This window comes from Podarcis pityusensis (assembly GCF_964106645.2).
Source record: "Podarcis pityusensis genome assembly, chromosome: 3".
NCBI classification, from domain to species: Eukaryota; Metazoa; Chordata; class Lepidosauria; order Squamata; family Lacertidae; genus Podarcis; species Podarcis pityusensis.
Window position 1 is genome coordinate 5,695,385 of NC_138026.1, and position 23,787 is coordinate 5,719,171.

Sequence of the window (23,787 nt, forward strand, 5' to 3'; positions counted from 1 at the left end):
CTGTCTGCCTCTTTCTCGCAGAAAACCTCCAAAAATTCTGCGTACTTGTGGGGAACCGCTTGCAGCGTGCCTAGCTGCAGCTGTGACTCCTCTTCCCCTCCTTCCTGCCTGGGCACGATGCAGTGTTCAGCGCAAAAGGAAGAGCCGAAGGTCAGCTGCCTCTGGTACCAAGCCAGCGTCGGGCTGTGCTTGTCCAGCCAACTCATGCCCAATACAATGGGCGTGTCCGATAGTTGAGTGACATTGAAGCTGATGATTTCCCTGTGATTCCCAAGTCGCATCACCATTGGTGGCGTCTGCTTCACCACTTGCCCCCCTAGCAGCTCCCTGCCATCCACCGTGACAACCTGCAGGGGCAGCGTGGCAGGCAGCAACTGTATAGCGTGCCGGTCGACAAAGTCCTGCCCTATAAAGTCCGCATTGCTTCCGGAGTCAATGGTGATTGGCACGTCCATGGTGATTCCATTGGGCAGCTGGAGCGACGCGGTGAGCTTCACTACCGGTTTGGGCGGGAGGGGGTCCATGGGCTGTAAAATCTCTGGGGACTGCTTCACTGACACGTCTGGCTGGGCCCCAGTGCCTCTTCCTCCAACCAGACTCCTTCGTTTCCCTGCTGTGGTTGTCTTTGCTGCGTTGCTGCAGTTACCATTGCTGAGGCTGCAGTGTGCTTGTGGAGCCTCTGGGGACACTCTTTCGCCATATGCTGTGGATCATCGCAGATGTAACACTTCCTGTTCCCTCTAGGAGGCTTCGCTTTCACTGCTGCCGGTGCTAGGGCTCTGGCTGCTGACTGAGCCCTTGCACCTCCAACCTCCATAGGTTCCGCTCCTCCTCCTGGCGGAGGCGTGGATTGCGCACGCGCTGCTTCTCTGGGAAGGAAGGAGGAGCCCCTGGCTGGTTCGCGCCCTCCACGCCCTTCGTCCCTGCTCCACGGACGTCCTTCCAGCCGCACCCCCACCGCCAGCGCCCTCTGAACGATCTCCTGCGTGGTCCGGGGTCTCTCCCCCCTCGCAATTTCATCTTTAACCGAGCCGTGCAATCCCTCCCAAAACAGGTCTCTTACAGGAGCCGAATCTCTGTCCCATTCCAGGGCACTGACCAAAGCGAAAAAGCGGGCATGGTACTGCCTTACGCTGGCCCTCCCTTGCTTCAGTCCATGTATCTCCTGCCGAGCAAGATCCACGTCAATGCTTGATAAAAGGCACCCATCCATCGCTTTAATAAAGGCATCCGCATTTTGGAGCGCCGGATCCTTATCTCTCCACAAACTGCGCAGCCATGCTTTAGCATCTCCATGCAAATGGGACATGATGAATCCCACCTTCTCTTGCTCATCTCTAAAGTCTTTGTTCAGCAGTTGCAGTGCACACATTACATCTGCTCTAAAGTTGGGGTACTGTTGCAAATTCCCATCGAAGTGAGAGACCAGACCGCCTGTTCGTCTCCCCAACCCAATCCCCTCCGGTTTGGGTGTCAGTTGCCCTTGCTTCGTAAGCACTTCCAACCTGACCTGGAGATCCCTGTAGGCGGCAGCTGCGTCCTCCTCTCTCTTCCTGGATGCAAGAGCCTCGGCATTCAGTCGTGTCACTGCTTCTCTGAGTTCCACTATCTGCTGTTCGGCCGTCATGTTGTCTGCCGTTCGTGAGCTCGCTAGTAGGCACCCGCTTTCTCTCCTCTCCGCGAGGACGTAGATGCCCACAATCTAGGGATGGAGCTTACTGTCAGAGCTGCTTCCAGATCCTAGCTCACAGAGGATCATGCTAGCCAGCGATCATTAAATAAAAGTCTTTATTGAGTTACAGTTTCCATTCTCAAGCTGCTGCGTGCAACTCTACGTCTCATGGTTAGATCGGCGAAGCTCCATCTGAGTCTCCGCCCCTTGTACACCAACTTAATATCCTAGCCTTGCTCCACCTTTTCCGCCTGACTGTTCTTCTCTGGGTCCCTCTGCCCCCCGGGGTCTCTTCCTTCCGGGATTCCTCTGACGCTGACGCTGACCCCCCTGACTCTTCTCCCTCCTTTCGGCGGGCTTTAGGACCTGGCTCCCTTTCCGGGCTGCCTACTGCGCCACCTTCCTGTGCATTTGAACTTGGCACGCGCGCCCAACCTTCCACCTTCCGTCTGACCGTTTCTTCGCTCCCCGATGGAGGTGTGGCCACTCCTGACTCGTGCCCTCCCCCCTGTTGTGAGCTGCCAGCGCTTGATCCCTGGCGCCCTTCCTCTTCCCTGCTCTCTGGCGGTGACGCTGGTCCTGATTTCCAACTGCTCCCCTCTGAGTCCCCTCTGGCTCTATCTTCCTGGGGTGTCCCCCTAGGCTCCCCCCTTGCCCTGGCCACTGGTGCTCCTTTCTGTGAATCTTCTGATTCACTGGAAAGACTCGGAGATCTCGGGTCGTCGTCATCACTCATCTTTTCTTCTGCCTCCTCTCCCTCGCTCTCTGTTTCCTCCCTTGCCCTTGCCTCTGCTCCTGAACCCCTGACAGTATGTGTTTCTGATTATGACAATTTTGAAGTTATACACCCTTATAAATATCCTAGCACATGCTCAATACATGCTTCAGTAAAATGCTTTGTTCCTTGACATCCACTTGCAAAGATGCCACAGTTTGCATCTGAGATAGATAAGGGGTTTTTTTTATGCCAGGAAGAATGAGAATGCGAAGAGTCCCACCTGCCTCCCTCGCTGCACACACTCTTTGATCTATAATGAATCATAGACAGAAAATTATACCTGCTAGAAACTTTTGACATTAAATATATTTGAATGAGAAAGTTGTTCCCAGGGACTTCTACAATATGGCATGCGCACCCATCCCTGAATATTCAAATTAAAAAAAAAAAGAGTATTGGACAGGTATTCAGAATAAAAGCCTACAGGTAAAAAATATGTCATTAGTTAACTGCAGGACTTCTTCTTTCTTCTTTGGCAATCACTCGTAGCCAAGTAAGATTGTCTTCCATAAACATAGTTTTAACAATGAGTCCGTAAGTGACTGTGGAGGCCAATTCTGGACCCACATGTCCTTCCACAGTGGGGACATAGGTTTCCAGCGGGAGTTGATCATGGTGTGGATTTTCCAAGCGTGCCTTCCTCCTAGCACGTTTCTCCCTTACATCCTGAGTTTGAGTGTCTTCAAAGCCCATGACACCTTTGGTCAAGGCTGTTCTCCATCTGGAGCGCTCGCAGACCAGTGTTTCCTAGTTGTCAGTGTTTATACTACATTTTTTTAGATTTGCCTTGAGACAGTCTTTAAACCTCTTTTGTTGACCACCAGCATTACGCTTTCCATTTTTAAGTTCGGAATAGAGTAGTTGCTTTGGAAGACAATCATCAGGCATCTGCACAACTTGACCAGTCCAACGAAGTTGATGTTGAAGAATCATTGCTTCAACACTGGTGATCTTTGCTTCTTCCAGTACACTGATATTAGTTCGCCTGTCTTCCCGGCTTTTGACAATGTAAATCGTAATGCCCTGTGGACTGTCCTTCTGAAAACTGGCTGCCCAGATAAATTTGTAAACATCATTCGGCTCCTCCATGATAATATGATGGCAACAATCGCAGATAAGAATGGCTCTCAAAGTGAACCATTCACAGTGGGATCAGGTGTTAAACAGGGTTGTGTTATTGCCCCAACTCTATTCCTTATTTTCATTGCCATGATCCTACACTTTGTTGAACGGAAACTCCCCACCGGAGTAGAAATCACTCACTGGGAACCAGGAGTGTATCACCTGCAACTCACGGTCAGGATGCTTCGCATGACAAAAAAGGGAACTCTTAAAAACGAAAACTTCACTAATGTGTTAATACTCCCTTGCAGCAGAATACTGCTGTTCACCATATTAATGACAGCCAGTTTGGGGGGCTCTGGGCTACCCGACACATAACCTTTCTGGTATGGTGCAGCATCTCGTCCCCTGGGGGGCATGGGCAGACTGTAAGAGGCAGCTCAGTCAAGACACAGGAAGGCAGCGCTGTTTACTTTCCCCACAAAAGCCTGGCCCGGTTGCCTTACCGAGGTGACGGACTCATGGCTGGAACTGCTCCTCTATCAAAAAAAGAAAAGTATCTCCTCCACATTAGGGTTACCAGATGTCCCCGTTTCCCGGGGACAGTCCCCGGATTCGTGAATAAGTCCCCAGACAAATTCCATCCCCGGAATGTCCCCGGATTTCATCTAATGTCCCCGGGAAATGCAGCAACGGCAGTCTCAGCAGCCCAGAGCAGTTGGCTCTGGCTGGCTTCAGGAGCTGCTCGGAAGTCCCCATATGATGGTGGTGCAGGGGCTCTAAGACGCAGCTTCCGGGCCACATCCACCTTCCCTGACCCCAGCAACTAATCTCAGCTGGGAAGGGAGGCTTCCTGTTGCCTAACTGAGAGATCCCCACCCCCTCCTGCTTGTACGCAAGTAGGAATGGGATTGGGGCTGATCCGATGGGAAGGGAGGCATCATGCTGCCCGAGCCTCGCCGCCGCTGCCACTGCTCTCGGCCCTCCTTCTCCACCTTCCATGCCTGACCCACCGCACACTGCTTCCCCACCACCACTGAAGAACCAATAACTCAGGGGCTGCCCAGGCTCATGGAGAAAGGAGATAGAAGCCTTGGAGGAAGGGGGAACGTGGTGGTTGAGGTCAAGGTGGCAGCCGCCCCTCTGCCACCGCCATTGCTGCAGGCAGCATCAACGCTTTATTTATTTATTTATTTAAAGTGTCCCCAGATTCATTGAAAAAAAATCTGGTAACTTCACTCCACATCAAAAAACGTGGTGAAGGGCAATAGTACAGCTGCTTCAGATGCAGAAGAAGAAGAAGAAGAAGAAGAAGAAGAAGAAGAAGAAGAAGAGGAGGAGTTTGGATTTGATATCCCGCTTTATCACTACCCGAAGGAGTCTCAAAGCGGCTAACAATCTCCTTTCCCTTCCTCCCCCACGACAAACACTCTGTGAAGTGAGTGAGGCTGAGAGACTTCAGAGAAGTGTGACTAGCCCAAGGTCACCCAGCAGCTGCATGTGGAGGAGCGGGGAAGCGAACTCGGTTCACCAGATTACGAGACTACTGCTCTTAACCACTACACCACACTGGCTCTCACTTGAGTTCACATCTCCAGGTAGAGCAAGGAGACTTGAATCAGTGCAGTCCAGCGGTTCTCTGGGCCACACTTTCATCATAAAAATTTGCTCACACCACACCAAATATTTTACTGAAAAGACATACAATGGAAAACAAAAAGGAACAATCCTAGCAGTGCTGGATTTATAACACAGAACACAACTACTTTATAGTATCATCATAAGACATCCAGAAGGTCTAAAACAATGCAGCTGCATAAGAACACGAATCATTCCCAAAATAAAATTATAAACGAGCCTCTCGCAAATGTACCTTAAGTATGCATAACAAACTCAATGAGAGGTGTGAGCTTGCTTTTGCTGGATAATCTCAGTTATATTAGGTCGAATTTGAGGCAAACAAGCTCTCCTCTCCTCATCAACACAAAGAAGCCTTTCTCTTTTCTGATCTTTCATATTTGTCAGAGTTGAACCTCCCTGTCCACAACAATGTGTCCTGGAGAACTGGAGAACAATGCTCTTGAAGCCGTGGATACTGTTTCTGTATATCTTCTGGCCACTCTTGCAATCTTCTCCTGCCACACCAGTGTGGCGCAACAGACCCTTTGAGAACTACTGGTATACACAGTACTGACCGTTGGCCTGATTGAGTCTAAGGCAACATCCTATGTTCCTAAAAATAGGTGCCAGGGAGAAGGGTGAGCCATGGCTTGCTTGTTTTCTATGTGCAAGGACTTCTGTGGACCTCCAAATACAGTTCAAACTGTTACAGCCCAGACATGGATTTCCTACCTATCATAGAATCTTAGAGACGGAAGTCCCAGTTTGGATTGCCCCCTCCCCAACAATATGCATGGAAGGGACAAAACCCCAACCTCCCAGTTTTCTTTCCTGGGAGCTGACATGGGTAGATGGGTCTCCTGACCTGAACTGGAAACTTTAGCAAATGGCTAAAGCCCCTGTCCACTATGCTAGGCACCCAGTGTGGATTGGAGGGTTGTGTACTGTCAATTTACATTTTTTAAAAAACCTTGCACTTAGGTTGCAATTTGATGCATACCATATTTCCTTGGGCATAGGTCCAATTGGATTCAGTGAGGTTTTCTTCTGAGCACATGCATAGGATTGTGCTGTCAAGGGCGCACAAATATGGAGCTGGCATGTGCTCTAACTTTGGCCCTGACAACCTTGAGAGCCATTGCCATTAAGAGCAGATGAATGCTGAGCTGGGTGGACAAATCTTCTGATTCGGGATGAGGCAGCTTCCTGTGCTAAAGATTCACAAGGTCTCATGTTGCCATACACAGGCCTGTAAATTGGCTCTAAGGAGACATGCAAATGTTTCCCTGTGAAAATGTAATGCAATGGAAACGTGATAGAAACCAATCATCTGAATAAGCATATTTGCAACGAAGCGTGCAAAAGTTCTTTAATGACATTTATGTGTATCTTACAGTATGGGTTTTTTACGTGTGTGTGTGTGTGTGTGTGTGTGTGTGTTTGCGAAAGATCTATGGAAGTGTGTCTGGGCAACATTTGTCCCTTGTATCTCAGTCGGAGAACGATCCTGAATCTGTTTAAATCAGACTAGATTGTTTGCAGGGATGGCCAAGTCAGTTTGTGGACCACATTCTCTCCTGGGAAACCTCCCGAGAGCCACACGCCCATGGTGGGTTGGGCCAGGGGCAAAAGCGGACGGAACAACAAATAGAAATTTTACATTTGTACAGTAGGCTAGTTTCTACATGCATTCACTCAAGCCTGTCTAGCCTCAATCCAGGCAAGCAAGCAGCATTATCAGAGTTGAAGGGTACAATCCAGCTAGACAAGAACAGAGCAGAGGGTGTGTGTGTGGGGAGAGACCTGCCTTTGGCCTCTGGGCCTGAAGTCCCCCACTCCTGCTCTACACACTTACCTGGGAGTAAGCCCCATGGAACTTAAGGGACTTTTTTCTGCATAGACATGCACAGTATTGCATCTGGTAAGCACCTCTTGGCAAGGAATTTCTTCATTTTAATTATGACAGCATGCCAGGGCATATTTATTATTCTTATTTATTAAATTCATATACCACTCTGTTGTGTATATATATAAAAATAAATTTTGATGATATGTGATGCCCAGACCCTTTATATTCAAAAGAACTTTACTTTTATAAACATATAACTGAGAAGAATAAAATTTCAATTTCATGCTTCTTCACTTTATTCCTTATAGAGAGCTCCTGCACAGGTTTCTCCCTATTAACGCTTAGGGATCTTTCTCTGTCTTGTTTCACTTCAGACAAATCACACTGGCATACACTGTCCTCAGCAGTATCCAGAGAAGCCTCTCTCTCTCTCTCTCTCTCTCTCTCTCTCTCTCTCTCTCTCTCTCACACACACACACACACACACAGAAGCAGAAAACAGTTAAAAACGACAGTTACTTGAATAACAATCACAACAGAATGGAATACCTCCCTCATGTGTCTTGTTATACATCTTTAGGTGCTGGGCAAAAACATTAATCTTCTCCCTGGCCATTGGCTAATTAAACAATCCATGGCCTTCTAGACTGTGTGCATCTGTGAGGGGCTATTATTTTTGTTTGTTACTATGGTATGGATTCTCAAATAGTAAACCATCCTATGATCCTCAGATGAAGGGCAGTATGGAAATTAAATAAATCATCATCAGTACCACTACCACCACCGGGCAGTTTACAATATAAAAACACAAAATACATAACACAACAACAACAAATATTTAACCAAGCATGCGTGACACAATATAATCAAGGCTTTTGCTGAATGTGGGCCTTGCTGTCTGTCACGGCATGTGCTGTATGAGCTTCATTGCATATTATGGGTTATTTGTCAGTTGGCCTATGGAACGCATCAGTCTCAAAAGCATTTTAATGGTTTCCTGTCTGCTTTTGACCTAATTCAAGGTGGTGGTTTTAAAAGCCCCCTTTCCAAATGTCTTAGGGATAGATTACTGCAAGGGCCACCTCTTTCCATGTGAACATGCCCAACTATGGAGATCTTAATTTATTCATTTCCATAAAATTTATATACTGCTTGATTGTAAAAAAACAAACCCCCCACACAATCTCAAAGTGGGTCTCTGCACTGAGCGTGGCAATGTGAGATATGACTCAGGATATGAGCTTGGTTTCATTTCTCTTATCTTTTTGGTGCTAGGTATAGTGGCCAGAGGAAGTGAGAGCTGGACCATAAAGAAGGCTGATCGCCGAAGAATTGATGTTTTTGAATTATGGTGCTGGAGGAGACTCTGCAGAGTCCCATGGACTGCAAGAAGATCAAACCTATCCATTCTTAAGGAAATCAGCCCTGAGCGCTCACTGGAAGGACAGATCCTGAAGCTGAGGCTCCAAGACTTTGGCCACCGCATGAGAAGAGAAGACTCCCTGGAAAAGACCCTGATGTTGGGTAAGATGGAGGGCACAAGGAGAAGGGGACGACAGAGGACGAGATGGTTGGACAGTGTTCTCAAAGCTACCAGCATGAGTTTGACCAAACTGTGGGAGGCAGTGGAAGACAGGAGGGCCTGGCGTGCTCTGGTCCAGGGGGTCACGAAGAGTCGGACACGACTAAATGACTAAACAACAACATGGTGGCCAGGCAAATAAAGGAGTTAGGTATCCTGTGCCTTTGCTACGTGCACAGAAGAGGCACACCTGCTGAAATCCACTCCTCTACACACTCTCAAGGTGCAAGAGACCACCTGTCCTCTTCTATACCTCCCCCCCCCAGGTGGTTCAGGATGTTTAGTTTAGTTCAGGGATGGGTCAGGCCCAGAGGGGAAAAGTGGGTGAGACAAAAGATGTGATGCTTGACTTTGTACATTCAAGTCGTGCAAAATTCAGGGCTTTCTACATTCACATCTCTCTGCCCAGGCATGAAAGTACAGTGGTACCTTGGGTTACATACGCTTCAGGTTACATATGCTTCAGGTTACAGACTCCACTAACCCAGAAATATTACCTCTGGTTAAGAACTTTGCTTCAGGATGAGAACAGAAATCGCACAGCGGCAGTGGGAGGCCCCATTAGCTAAAGTGGTGCTTCAGGTTAAGAACAGTTTCAGGTTAAGAACGGACCTCCGGAATGAATTAAGTACATAACCAGAGGTACCACTGTAAAGATGGTCAGATCATGGGGCATGGTAGGGATCCTGAGGGCCAAGCAGCGGGGCACCCATGGGGCGGTTTTCCAACCACCCACATCTCCTCCATGGCTGGTTCCCTTAAAACATTTGAAACTCACAGCACCAGGTAGTCACTCAGCAGCACTCCAAATGGGTGCATAATAAATCACATGCAATAATTATTAGGTTTCAACCTTCCCTTTTATATAATTGGAGATTTCTCGCTGTGCACCAGTAACATATAGCAAGCAGTGCATTTAAAGGGACAGGTGAGCTCGGAGAGAGTATAAATCAAAGGCACACTTTTGCAGTTAAGATGATAGATTTATTTTTAAGGAAATAATTGCATTGCATTCACGCATAAACTAAAATCATTTGGGCCCTAGAGAAGATGGAAACTGATAGAAATCCTAGTTAATCTAGGCCTGGTTCATAATGGGCAGGAGAAAACAAACAAGCGAACCAGGGAAGGAGGTGCATTTGGTGTGCAGCAAGAGTGGGGAACTTGGTGACACACCTCTGGTGTGTAACATCCTTTCAGATGTTGTTGGATTCCAACTCTCCTCAGTGCCAGCAAACATGCCCAACAGCAGGGATAGTTCAACACCATTTCAAAGGCACACGCTTCCCATCTGTGGTGTGTAGAGGTTTGCCCAGCCAGTATGTGAAACATTTTGTAAACTGTATATGCTTTGCGTGTTTCTTTGTTCTTAGTGTTCTGTGCTTATAGTTAAAAATGAGTGAAGTGTCTCCTTCTTTTGGAAGGTCCCTGGAATATGCATCAGTAGCAACAACCTCAGCTGCCCTCCCAGGATGTGGCTCAGGAAGATGTCAAGGGCTGCTTCTTCCACCTCCACCTCCTCCCCAATTCTCCTCCTTCTCCTCTTCCTCCTCCTCCTCCACTTCTTTCGTTTCTCCTGTGCTTTAAACTGTGACCAAATGTGTAGAACTTAAGCAAACTGGCAACTGATAGAAATCATAGGTAATCTAGACCTGGTTCATCACAGGTAGGGGGGAAAACACACCAGGACAGGAGGTGCTGTGTTTCTGCACATCATTCTGATGCTTGTGCTCCTGACTGTGGTTTTAGTTCATGCCCTGTGACAGCACTGGCAGGGCCAAGCGCTTCCAGTGCCATTAATGGCAGCTCCAACCTGTCTCACATTGCAGAGCATCATTTTCCAGGAATATCCGTGTGAACTCCCCGCATGTGTGGGAGGGTAACAGTCATTTGGTACCAATGATGTTTACTTTCTGTCCTTGCCTGTTATATCTCAATGATGATAGGACTAGCTTGAAGCCATGCTAAACAGAAAAATGCTTACCATCTTGGCTCCAGCGGCGTAGCGTGGGTTGTCAGCACCCGGGGCAAGGCAAGTAATTTGCGCCCCCTAACCCGGGACAAGGCAAGTAATTTGCGCCCCCTAACCCGGGGCAAGGCAAGTAATTTGCGCCCCCTAACCCCTAACCTGCCGCCGCTGCCAGCTTCTTCTTGCTGCTGCCTGGGCTGGTCTGGTGTGGTTCTCTCCCACGCTCAGCGCTGCGCTGGGCGGCCGCTGCACTGTCCCTCCCCCAGATAGTCCCTCACTCTCTCTCCGCACCGCATGCCTGGCACCCACCCCCTCCACAGTGGGCGGCGACCCAGCGGCTTGGATCGGATTCGCACAGCCAGCACTGCAGTGAGAGAGAGTGAATGAGCCAGGTAGGGGCAGAGAGCTGCGAGTGCGAGCGCCCCCCCAGATGTTGCGCCCGGTGCGGCCGGGCCCCCCTGCACCCCCTCACACTACGCCACTGCTTGGCTCTACTATAGGACTGGGCAACACAGAATAAGGTGGAGAGATTTGATGGTGAGTGTCTGTGGGTGGGCTCTTTTGCTAAAAACATCCCATTATTTCTTGAGTTACAGTTCCCTTTAATGTTGTCAACTACTATGAAGATATTAAATATGAATATATGTATGATGAATTACATATATCTAAGATGCTTCTAGTAGCCTTTAAATTTTGTTGGATAAAATACACTTTTTAAAATGGGAATTGATTTTGATATCTTCCAAAGATTTAGGTTAAAAGCTTATTCAGAGTTTTGATACTATTGATGGTCGCTATTAAAAATGATCAATAACCATGTTTCTTGATAGGAAACATCATCGTTTGACATGATACAGATGCAAGTGAGATAAATGTATTAAATTTCAGTGTAAAAATCATTTATTTTACACTGAATTCTAATAGATTTATCTAGCATTCCTTTGTATCATATTGACTGAAGATTGAGAAGACTGTTAATTCTTACCATGTGGTAATAAACCATAAGACTGCATTAGTGATGGGAAAATATTTTATTTACAAGGAGATTCAGAATGAGGTATGGATTAGCTGACAGACAACAATTCAGAAATTCACGTACCTTCATGACCATAGCAGTCTAAAAATAAATGCTGAAGTAATGTGGAAAAATATATTTGAGCAAATACTGCTCAGACCAGTACCCAATTATCCTGCTTATGACAGGGGAGGGGAGTTATATGTATGGGCAAACATATAGATGATTACAGCAGCAGTCATTAATTAACAGCAGTACAAAGCCAGAAAATATAGTTTAGACCCATTTTGTCACCAGTTACTTTATCCTCTAACAGTTCTGAGTAAGCAAGGATAGCCATGCTTTACAAAGACTTGCCTTTTAAAGGATCTAGTTCCCCCCTCTCTTATATTGTACAAGCCTTTGACAGTGAAGTCTGATGCCCAGGGAGTAGGGATCATAAAGGAGTTGTATCTAAACTTCTATAGTTTTTATATAGGTGGGTTGTTTTTTTAAGATTTGTATCCATCAAAGTCATCTTGTTAGTGCAAGAACTTTTACTTCTGGATCATCTGGAACTATCTGCTTGCATGGACTTTATTTAGAGCCTCTCCGCCCCCCGCCCCCCGTTAGGAGCACGTTTGACCCTGGATTGGGTTGGCTCTTCTGCTATTCTCTGGACCACTCTTCTGGGCTGCCAGCTCCACCCAAATGCACACGCCTTTCTTTATTTTCACTGATGAAATGTTGGAGGTTATTGTCTTAAGATGTGCATGTTGAATGCTTTAGGGGCACACCTACAAACTTTGATGTGTGTATGCAAACACCTGTATCATTGCAAGTACATGGGTCAGGTAGGCTAGTGTGATAAGCATGCTGGCCACTGTCAAACGGGTCATAGCCAGTGCTTTTTTCCTTGAAAAATGGGTGTCAGTTCTCACCATGAGTGCCACACCTTTTAACAAAAAAAGAGAGAGGTGCCAGTATGGTATACCTTTGAATATCCGCTAAAAATAAGCACTGGTCATAGCTCTGTCTTCTTGCAGGGCGTTATGGAGTGTCATTGGAATTTTATAAAAACAGTCTCTCCATCCTCACCTATGTGCTATTGGGAAAGACTAATGATTTTTTTAAAAGGACAAGGACTGTGGATCCCTGTTCTGCCAGTTCATCTTTATTTTATTTATTTATTTATTTATTTATTTACGGCTATTAGCCCATAAAGTATGTACAAACATAAAAGCACAGAGGCATAAAGACTGATATATTCGGCACCAGAAGGTGAACACCATGATGCAGGGGTGGGTCATTGAGCAGAGCCAGATAACAGCTTGGGGCCCGGAGAGCTCCAAGGGACGGATCCCAGAAAAAGGAAAACTGAAGACGAGATCCGACATGCACTCTCTTCAAAACTGTCCGATTAGTTTTTGATGTTGTTTTTGGTGGTTTTTGTGTGTGAGATAACCGCATTCAGGAATCTCGCCACCTGCAGAGTTACAGAAGGATCTGTATCCTGCAAAAGTAGTGCGGCATGTGACTCAGCAGGCCTGCCAACCAAGCGCAGTAAAGCAGGACCCAGGATGCCAGTTCATCAAGCTTGTTTAATTATACTTCTCAATATCATTCCCTTTTTTTTAACGAACAAGATAGGACTTAGTTGAAACCCCGAAGCACCTTTTAGCTGTACTGTATTTATAATCCGTTGTTTAGGGTCCTTGAGCCAATTTACCTACCACATTACACTCTAAGCTGAATTTAATTATATGATTGAGATTTCAGGCATAAAGGACTTTTGCTGAAAATGGTATTTTTTTCCTGGCCATGGCAGTTGTAAACAAAATGAAGGGGTAATATGGATTTGTTCTGCTTTCGTGAACAAATATTCATCTGATACAATACCTTACTTTCAAAAATACAGAATTCTGCAGTCTCCTATCAAGATCAGAGAGGGCACAGTGCTCAGGGCCATCTTTACCCGTGGGTGCAAGGGGTGCAGGGCACCTGGGCGCTGAATTCTGGGGGGCGCCAGGAACCCGCCGCTGAAGCCGCCTAAGCTCTTAATTTTCTACCTGTTATGAAATAATAAATAATTTTGATCAAGCTAGAAAAACAAAATACATATATACCTAGGTATCACCAAAATGTATACATACTGCTTCACTAAAGGACTTTGTGCGCTCATTTAGCAATGGTGGCGCTTGACTCAACGATGGCGCTTGTCATTCTCTAAGGTGCCGTGCATGTGAAATTAATTCTTACATCATTATAAAAGTTAATTTGGAGGCTAAACTAAATTTGGGGGCGCTGGGCAGATCTTTGCACCCTGGCGGTGCATATGCTAAAGACTGCGCTGACAGTGCTTTTAAGAAAGTAACCATCACCACCAACAAAACAAATAGAATAATCAGTGGTGGCTCATACTGGTGATCCAGTGGCAAAAAAACTTACTACTGGGTAGTTTGAATTCGATATATCTTTTTGATCTCTGACACATCTGGTTTGAATCCAGAGCAAATCTATTGTAGTCAGGGGAACTGTGTGAGCCACAACCTCAGTTGCTTTCTCACTTAGATTTTATTTATATTAGCTAATCTGTTAAGAAATGGGGAATTATTAGGGATGGACCAATGACCTCAATATTTGCCTAGAGGCTTAGATACTGAGTTCAAGCCTTAAAGGCAACAGTATGTGTTTCAGAGTTATTACGGAAATACTGGGATTGCTATTATCTCTGATCGGGCCTGTGAAAAGCTTGCAAAATACCTGTGGAGCTGCATGGATTGGCACAGCCTTTGGTGAATACGTGCCTTTTAAAATGTTTATCCAGGCAGTACTGTTTTGGAATTTTGCCACTTCACATGATGCAGAGTAACTCAATATAACTCCTGCAACAAGTGGGAGCATGATGCAAATATTAACTAGAAAAGTGTGTTACGTAGGGCAGAATAAGGTCAGTCAACAGGGGCAGGCATCTTAAATAACCGAACCAGATTATTAAGCATGCGTGTTCTTTGTAAATGGACTCTATAAACAGATTACTATCTAGCCGTGGAAGCAGTGTATTTAATTGCAGGGATTAACTACTTAATGGGTTTTCAAAACCACTTAATCTGGACATTACCAAGGCAGTGGTAGCCAAAATGGTGCACTTGAGATGTTGCTGGACTACAACTCCCATCACCCCTGACCATTGGCCATGCTGGCTAGGGATGATAGGAATTGGAGACACCTGGCCTTAGTGGCTCAGTGTCTTTTATAAGCTTCATGTGCTCTGCCAGCTATGGTCATTCCTGGATAGGGACAACCTGACCATTGTAGTTCACTGTAGTCTACATCAGGATTGGATTACGCCTACACACTTTATGTAGGGCTGCCCTTGGCTATGGCCTGGAAGCTTCAGCTCTTGCAGAATGCTAGACTTGTGATGGGAACATGCTAGTGTTAAGAGATGACTCTGCTGTTAAAGATCTGCACTGCTTTCCTTTCTGCTACCAGACCAGGTTCTAGATTTGTGTCTTATTTATTTATTGCACTTATATTCCACCATTTTGTCCAAGGAGCTCCAGCTGGATTACATGACTATGCTTGCCCCTGCCAGGGGCAATGCTATGCACATCATTCAAGCAAGGAGTGTTGCCATGTGAGTGAAGAGCCTGATTTGGCCAGAGGTCCCCCCTGCATGGAAAATCTTTACATATATAGTAATGTGTGCACACAGAACCCCTTCACAGAACAGCCCAAAGTACAGATGGGGCTAACCTGCCTTCACCCATGATGCCTTTGAGAATGCCTCTTGCCAGAGATAATTCACTACCAGTGGCCTAGGGGATGTCACCCCGGGCACAATTTTTGAGGGGGCGCGAACCAGGCGACTACATACAGGTGCCCCCAGCATGGTACTAATATCAGTGTACTGGAAGAAGCAAAGATCACCAATGATTCTTCAACATCAACTTCGTTGGACTGATCATGTTGTGCGGATGCCTGATGATCGTCTTCCGAAGCAACTACTCTATTCCGAACATAAAAATGGAAAGCGTAATGCTGGTGGTCAACAAAAGAGGTTTAAAGAATGTCTCAAGGCAAATCTAAAAAAATGTAGTATAAACACCAACAATTGGGAAACACTGGCCTGTGAGTGCTCCAGTTGGAGAACAGCCTTGACCAAAGGTGTCATGGGCTTTGTAGACACTCAAACTCAGGACGCAAGGGAGAAACATGCTAGGAGGAAGACACGCTTGGCAAATCCACACCGTGATCAACTCCCACCCGGAAACCAGTGTCCCCACTGTGGAAGGACGTGATCGCCATCAGCTACAAGTGATCGCCAAAGCAACGGCTTGGTACTCTTCTCCACTGGTGTCAGGGGGATTTGGCTGTTGGGGCTCCCCTCTGTGCAGGTGGGCAGGAGGCTCAGTGTGGCCCCACTTTACTCCAGTGGAGGTAGAGTCCCGTCTGGGCTTGTTGGAGTCCCCAGGGTGCCCCCACAACAGGCTCTTTCACTAAGCCAGAGCTGTGGGGAGGCAAGCTGCGCCCGGCCAGACCTTTGTGGCTGGGGTGGTGGCAGCACCCCCTTCTCCTTGTGGCTAAGGGACACCTGTGCGTGCCAATCCGGGGAAGGAGGGGGAGGGCACTGGCATCGCCCCCCAGCAAGGGAGGAAGAGGGAACGCTTGGCACACCTCCCTGTCTGTACCTCCCCCAGGTAAGGGCAAAGCATGAGGCACCCTTCATGTACTGAGTTTGGGAATAATGGGGGGAAAGTCACATTGTTTTACTTTTTACTCATCATAAGAGGTTGTGTAAACCCACCTTAATTACTCAGTAGCATAATTTACTCTTGGCTTTGGTAAGCTGAAACATCCATAGCCAAGAAAATGCAGAATCCGTGCAAAAGCCGAAAATGATGAACATGAAAACTGTAAATTATAAACTTGAATGAATATCTCCTATTCCTTACCTCTTCCCCCACTATCACATGAGTCATACTGGGTGTATCAGTTAATTACCTTAGATTGCCCTTCATGTTCAAACAGCTACCTTCTGAAGCTGTCTTCTATCAAGCAGCAACTGCCAATGCGATGACCTATATCGCACAGCTAGGTGACCTCTTCCAGTTGAGAGACTGCAAAGTCGTTCCCTGCTTGTAGGACTAGGAAGTGTGACCACAGTAATTAGCAGGGGGGTGTTGGGAGCTGGGTTCAGCACATTTAACGCTGGGCAGATTCTTGGCGGCACTTGACCTTGGAGTGTCAAGAGTGAAGATTGTAGGACAGGAGTTTCGGAAAGGGAGAGGCCTTTCTGGTTTTTGTTGAAAGAGACTGGCAGCGCTGAGCTTGGTGGCAGGTTGGAAATGATGGTTCTGACCCTCGCAGGAAGCCTCACTAAAAGGGGCTGTTGACAAATGGAGCCATACGAGTTAAAGGGGACCAAATTTCCTGCTTCAGTGAAAGTTAATGTTCCTAATGTTACAAAGGAAGCAAGTGTTACAACACTTGTTCTCCCCAGGTTGCAGTGATATAATTGCTAGCAGTTGTACAATTTATGGGGGAGAAATGTGCAATGCAGTTAAGGAGGATAAAGGTGAACAGTGGGGGAAATTATGCTCTCTAAGTACCCATCTACTGTACTCTCTAAATGTTGCCTCCAAGGCAAATGCTAGCTTTCACCTCCGCCCCCTTTAGTGTGCTGTGCTTGTATTAGTCACACCCATTTATTTCTGGCATAATTTGTGTGCTATTTCAAACTTGGCAAGAGTGCAGGTGTTGCTTCCAACATTTGGTCCTGCTTCAGAAGTTTCTATGAATATGAATGCCTGAAGTTTTTACAGGCTTATGGTATCACTATAGCAACATGTTAGGAGCTTGCAGGTTTAAGGCAAAAATCTGTAAATTGAACTCTTAGTCAATGGGATGCATGTTGCTGGCTTCTTTTGAATATCTATAATCTAGTTTGATTTGTTTTGAGTTACTGGAGATAAAAAAAATGCTTTGTTTGAGGAACCCAAATGAAGATTGGGTGTCCTTATCTGAGACCCTCAATTCACAGTGAGGTCAATTAGTGTTGAGGTCCCTCAGAAAGTAGTGCATTATTGAACCAAAAACAACAATGACTATTATATGTAAAGTATAATAAACCGGTATGAAATACCATTGTCTAGGCAGTCAATGAAGAACATAAAACGATTCAAATGCTTTCCTCCTTTTTCTTTTTCCAGGTGCTTTTTAAAGATAAAAAGGGGGAAAAACAGAGATTGGTATCTGAAATGAGCCTTTTTGTTGTTGTTGAAGGCCCTGCCACAGCAAAGATCCTGTTCCAAATTTGACAGGTGGGCAAAACCATCCATCTGTCAATCACCTGGCATTACAATGACATCAGGAGATAAGCTTTTCTGGAAAAAAAACATGCATTCAATGCACCCTCCAAGAGACTTGTTCCAGGGTTATGAAGTAGTTTCTACTGAAGCCTCTGCTAAAACAGGTTTTCAATACAAACCCCTTCGCGATCCTGGAGCAAGGCATGCTTTCACCACCCACCAACTGATGGTTTTAGGAAGCATGCCTTGCTTCAGCAAAGGAACAGTTGGGAGCTCACTTTAAGATCCTGATTGTTCATTTATTGCCACATCTATACCTGCCCCACACCTGATGTGACACCTGATGCCAGGTGTGGCACAGGTGGATTTGGTTGGCCTGGTGGGTCAAAGTTGGTTCATTGGCCAGAGGTTCCCCACTCCTGGTCCACCATGAGGCTTTGCAGAATAAAGTCCTTTGAAAATATAAATGGATAAATAATGATAACAATCATTTTATTATTTGTACCCCTCCCATCTGGCTGGGTTGCCCCAGCCACTCTGGGTGGCTTCAAACAAATATAAAAGCATAATAAAACATAAAAAACCTTCCCTGTACAGGGCTGCCTTCAGATGTCTTCTGAAAGTTGTATAGTTATTTATCTCATTGACATCTGACACGGAAGCCACCCTCTTTTACTTGACAAAGACTTTCTGAGCATCACGGTCCATGGAAGAACTGGACCTTGAAAAGAGGGGGGAGGAAGACTGATGCCATCGTGGCACAGCACCAGCCAATAGCTGCACACAAACACACACCCGATTCTATTTTAGAATCAATAGAGACAGAGTACTTGTTTTTTCCAGGTGCGCAGCTGGGAGTCATTTTGGACTCACAGCTGTCCATGGAGGCACAGGTCAATTCTGTGTCCAGGGCAGCTGTCTACCAGCTCCATCTGCACGCAGACTGTCTTTCCAGAGTGGTGCATGCTCTGGTTATCTCCCGCTTGGACTACTGCAATGCGCACTATGTGGGGCTACCTTTGAAGGTGACCCGGAAACTACAACTAATCCAGAATGCTGCAGCTAGACTGGTGACCGGGAGCGGCTGCCGAGACCACATAACACCGGTCTTGAAAGACCTACACTGGCTCCCAGTACGTTTCCGAGCACAATTCAAAGTGTTGGTGCTGACCTTTAAAGCCCTAAATGGCCTCGGTACAGTATATCTGAAGGAACGTCTCCACCCCCATTGTTCTACCCGGACACTGAGGTCCAGCACCGAGGGCCTTCTGGTGGTTCCCTCACTGCGAGAAGCCAAGTTACAGGGAACCAGGCAGAGGGCCTTCCCGGTAGTGGCGCCCTCCCTGTGGAATGCCCTCCCACCAGATGTCAAAGAGAACAACAACTATCCGACTTTTAGAAGACATCTGAAGGCAACCCTGTTTAGGGAAGCTTTTAATGTTTGATGTATTACGGTGTTTTAGTATTTTGTTTGAAGCCGCCCAGAGTGGCTGGGGAAGCCCAGCCAGATGGGCGGGGTATAAATAATAAATTATTATTATTATTATTATTATTATTAATTATTATTATTATTATTATTATTATTCCCCTATGTAGGCCTCACACAATCTAGATTTTTTTTTTTTGTCTGAAGAGTGCATCTTGAGAAATTGCTTTCATTCTGAAAATAAAAGGTCATTGCAGATTGATTCTCCGTTACCCCACAATGTGGAAACAGATGAAGGTGGTCCTGCAATGCGCATTGTTGGTGGGGGCGGACCCACACCTGCCCAGTGAAATTGTGGGTGGGCATATAGCAAGCTTGCAATTGCTCCTTCCTTCCTTCTGGGGCTGTGCTAGAGGAGAGGCTTAATCAAGGGAAGGATTTTCAAACGTGTACCAAGCAACCATGGCAGGATCTAGAATCAATGTAGATTGAAGGCAGCATGTTCAGGACAAGCATGAAGAATTCCAGATTGAGAAAATTGCTTTTTTGTGTTACAAACGGGTTAGTGCAGGTTTCCTCAACCTCGGCCCTCCAGATGTTTTGAGACTACAATTCCCATCATCCCTGACCACTGGTCCTGCTAGCTAGGGATCATGGGAGTTGCAGGCCAAAAACATCTGGAGGGCCGAGGTTGAGGATGCCTGGGTTAGTGTGTCTGTAGCCTTATGCTTCATGCACCCTGTATCTTTAAGTGCATTTTCCCCTCAAGGTATTCTGGGCCCTATCGTTTGCTAAGGGTCGCTGGGAACTGCAAATGCATGAGCCCTAAACTACAGTGCCCAGAATTCTTTGAGGGGAAACTGTGCTTAAGGGTATACAGTGGTACCTTGGGTTAAGTACTTAATTCGTTCCGGAGGTCTGTTCTTAACCTGAAACTGTTCTTAACCTGAAGCACCACTTTAGCTAATGGGGCCTCCTGCTGCTGCCGCACCGCCGGATCACGATTTCTGTTCTCATCCTGAAGCAAAGTTCTTAACCTGTAACACTATTTCTGTGTTAGCGGAGTCTGTAACCTGAAGCGTCTGTAACCTGAAATGTATGTAACCCGAGGTATCACTGTAGTTTGTATGCAGTCATAGTCTTTCCCACTGCTAAGCAGCAGAGAAGGTTTGCTAATTTGCCACCCAGAAGTTACAAGGTCTGAAGCTATTCCTCCTTAACATAGTCTCTCTGTGGTGGCTGCATGACTACAAAGTGCCGTTGTGTAGCTCAGTGTGTGTTGCATTGTGGTTTCGGTAATTCTTGTGGCTTTCACCTCTGGAATACAGTGGAATGATCTCTGGCAACAGAATCCTCTGCTTTCTTCCCTCCCTTCCCCCTGTTAATTCCTCAAACAGCCTGGAAGGAGCCCCGCATTAAAATCTAGCTCCCTAGGCAGTATTTATCTACAATAAATGTTCATCCCAGATGATCCTCATGGGCCCCAGAAACGTACACTTTTCAACTGCTCCACTGGATGTCACTGTAAGGCTCTACAGAAATCCGACAAGAGAGACACACAGAGAAACTTGTTTGGCTATGCAAATTCCAGGAGGTTCGCTGGACTCTTAAGAGTATTTTCGTAGTCAAGGTTTCCATTGCCTTTCAGCCTTTTTGTAGATACTGGTGCAAATGCCTAATTATGCAGAGGAAGAAAAATAAAAGGGAATTAGTATTCTGGCTAATTTAGTGTTCACACTTAGTTAGAAACCCAACAGAAGCAACAGCTACTTTAAGCCTTATGTGTAGTTAGTGGTCAGAACAGTTTTGCCTCCCCCCCCATTCCACCTCCCCCCCCCAACCCCCCCCCCTTCTCTTTACTACTAAATCAGAACAAATGGCAACCTGCAGAAAACCCAATTCGGTGCTCCAGGTCAAAAGCCAAAATAAAGGAGAGTTAGAAATGGGGTTGCCACATGCCCTTCAAAATACAAAGGGGGGGGGGGCACAGACTCCCCTGTTCTGTTTGGGGTGCCCTTTGTCACGTTTTTTTTTGAAGTCATTAAAAAAATAAAATAAAATAAGTTTGTGCATTCACCCTAACTTGCTTGTGTCATGCAGCTTAGTTGGCGAGGCCCCTCAGAAGTTGAACCCGCCCTCCAAAGCTGGCTGATTGATGCTGCAGGCTAGCCAATAGAGCTCACCAGCCAGCTGGCTCTTCTGGGTTGGGCAGGTGTGATTCCCTCCTCACACAGGTGTATCTAATGCCTCCACTGTATAGCTTCCATCACATATCGAAGACATACAGCCGTGGCCTTTGGTAACTGAGCTACATTTTTTAAAAGCAGCCATCCCATTACTTACAATTGTAAATAATTTTAACTGGTTTTAATCTTGTCTAGTTGTAATCTTCTTGGAAACCTTATGGTGAAGGGTTGGTGGTATTATTATTATTATTATTATTATTATTATTATTATTACCTGAGAAGGTAGAAATTTGCTGTCCAGGCACATTGTGCATTTGTCTTCACTTAAAAACACCTCACACGTGACTCAAGTCTCTTCCTCAACATTGCGAATGCAGTTTGGGAGGCCCATTGGCCCACATTCAGAATAAAAAAATGCAAGAAATAAGGAGTTAAAATAATAAATGAGGCATTGCGCATCAGTCCTATTACAAGATCAGTCTGGCTTTGGCGTATGCTTGCTCTTCCTTCATGACGCATTTATGCAATCTGGATATTTATTAAATGAGCAATACCTCTCTCTTAAGAGGCAACTCCTTTTTTTTTTTTTTTTAAATAATTTTTATTAACCTGCCAATCAAATCAAATTAAATCACATCACATAAATTCCGAATTACAAAGCCGAATTTTAAATTTTGTTGTTGAGGGGACCCATATTTCAAGATCCGAAGGGGGATTCTGATCATCTTCTTGCTACTGCTTTAAAGTCCAAATCAGTCCAAACAGAGTTCATAATTCTATCCAGTCTTATCTTGCTGTTTCCACATCACATCTTGTTCATATATTTTCTCTTTTTTCTTTATGATCTCTTCTGATAGTCTCCTTAAGCCGATAAACACCAATAATAATCCTGTGTGAATTTTTCCGTTCTTCCAATCCTCAAATCGAGATGGTTTCCATATATCATCGCCTTCATAGATAACATCGCTCTTTCCATCATTAATTACAGAACTGTCGTTCTTAAGTCCCTCTGAGGAGTTTCACCCACAATATAAAAACAGCTCTATTTCTCTATTTCTCCTCCCAGACTTAAGTCCTCCGACAGAACTTCCCAATATGGCGACGGCATTTTTAACTGCGTCATTCCAAAGCCCTTACACATTCCACGCTCTTCTTAAAACATGCTTTGGTTCAAAAGTTTATCTCCACACAGCCTTAAATCCACAGCTTAAGTCCTTAAAACGACATTTCTGACTTGTGAGGGGAGGGGATTCTTGTTTAATCACATAAGGAAAGAAAGGAAAGTTTTTCCCCCCCTCCCCCATCAGTCATCAGTCCCTTTACCATACCGAGTCTTGGCGTATCTTCTCATAATCTATACTTGTTCCTCTGACTCGTCTTGTTTTATCAGAGATCTCTTCTGTTAGCAGTCTTTACTCCCCCTCCTTCCTTGAAATATGCGCATTCGCTTCATCCAAATTGTTTCTTTTGAAGTTCTTGCAGCTAGTGGCGCGGATCAGAGACGGCGTCCAGGAGCGCCGAAATCCCACAGGAGGGCTTTGTGCCTAGTGCCCCCATCCCCACAAATTCGGGGGTGGTATAGGGCACAGCAGGCAAGGGCAGTCCCCCCCACCGTCCTGGGGGGGTTAGGGAGGCTAATTACTCCCATCATAGCCTCCAAATTACCTCGTGTGGGTCGGAGAGATGTTATTGTCAGCCATCTTCTGATGCGCCCCCTAGTGGCCCCTCTTAAGAGGCAACTCCTAGGTCCCTTCACCACCCTAAAATATTTGAGGGGGCCACCTCCCCAAATTCATGGGCATTGCCATTCCAATGGTGTGTTTGTGTCGTCTTACCTGCCCCCCTCCAATATTTTATTCAAGTTGGCAACCCTGGGCATTTCTCAGAGTCCAGGGAGCCCCTGAAGTAAGTAAGTAAGTAAGTAAGTAAGTAAGTAAATTTGTATTTATACCCCACCCACCCCGGCCAAGACTGGGCTCAGGGCAGCTAACATCAAATATCAAATACATTAAAACACAATCAAACAATTGATTAAAACACAGTTTAAAAATTACAACCAGGATAAAATTAAATGACTGCCCACAAATTGCAACCATAGGGGTTGGGAACCTCAAGTATTCACCAGGGCCAGCTTTCCATGTTGGTCCCACATGAGCCAATAAAAGGGCCAAAGAGGTAACTTATAGAGGGGGGGGTCAAACTGGGCCCGGACCGAAGGCCAGGTGGAACAGCTTCATCTTGCAGGCCCTGCGGAAAGATGTTAAGTCCCGCAGGGTCCTAGTCTCCAGCGATAGAGCGTTCCACCAGGCTGGTGCCAATGCCGAAAAGGCCTTAG

The 23,787-nt window shown here is 46.0% G+C and overlaps 1 protein-coding gene across 1 annotated transcript in view; it reads left to right on the forward strand.

The window, feature by feature from the left end:
• Positions 1-7,037: 7,037 nt before the first annotated feature.
• The window catches only part of LOC308473637 (uncharacterized protein), a 178,742-nt gene continuing 161,992 nt past the window's right edge, over positions 7,038-23,787 (forward strand). Inside the window, exon 1 of the mRNA XM_080999441.1 lies at positions 7,038-7,053. The gene's annotated coding sequence lies outside the window, so the exon portion shown is untranslated. The remainder of the gene's footprint in view (positions 7,054-23,787) is intronic.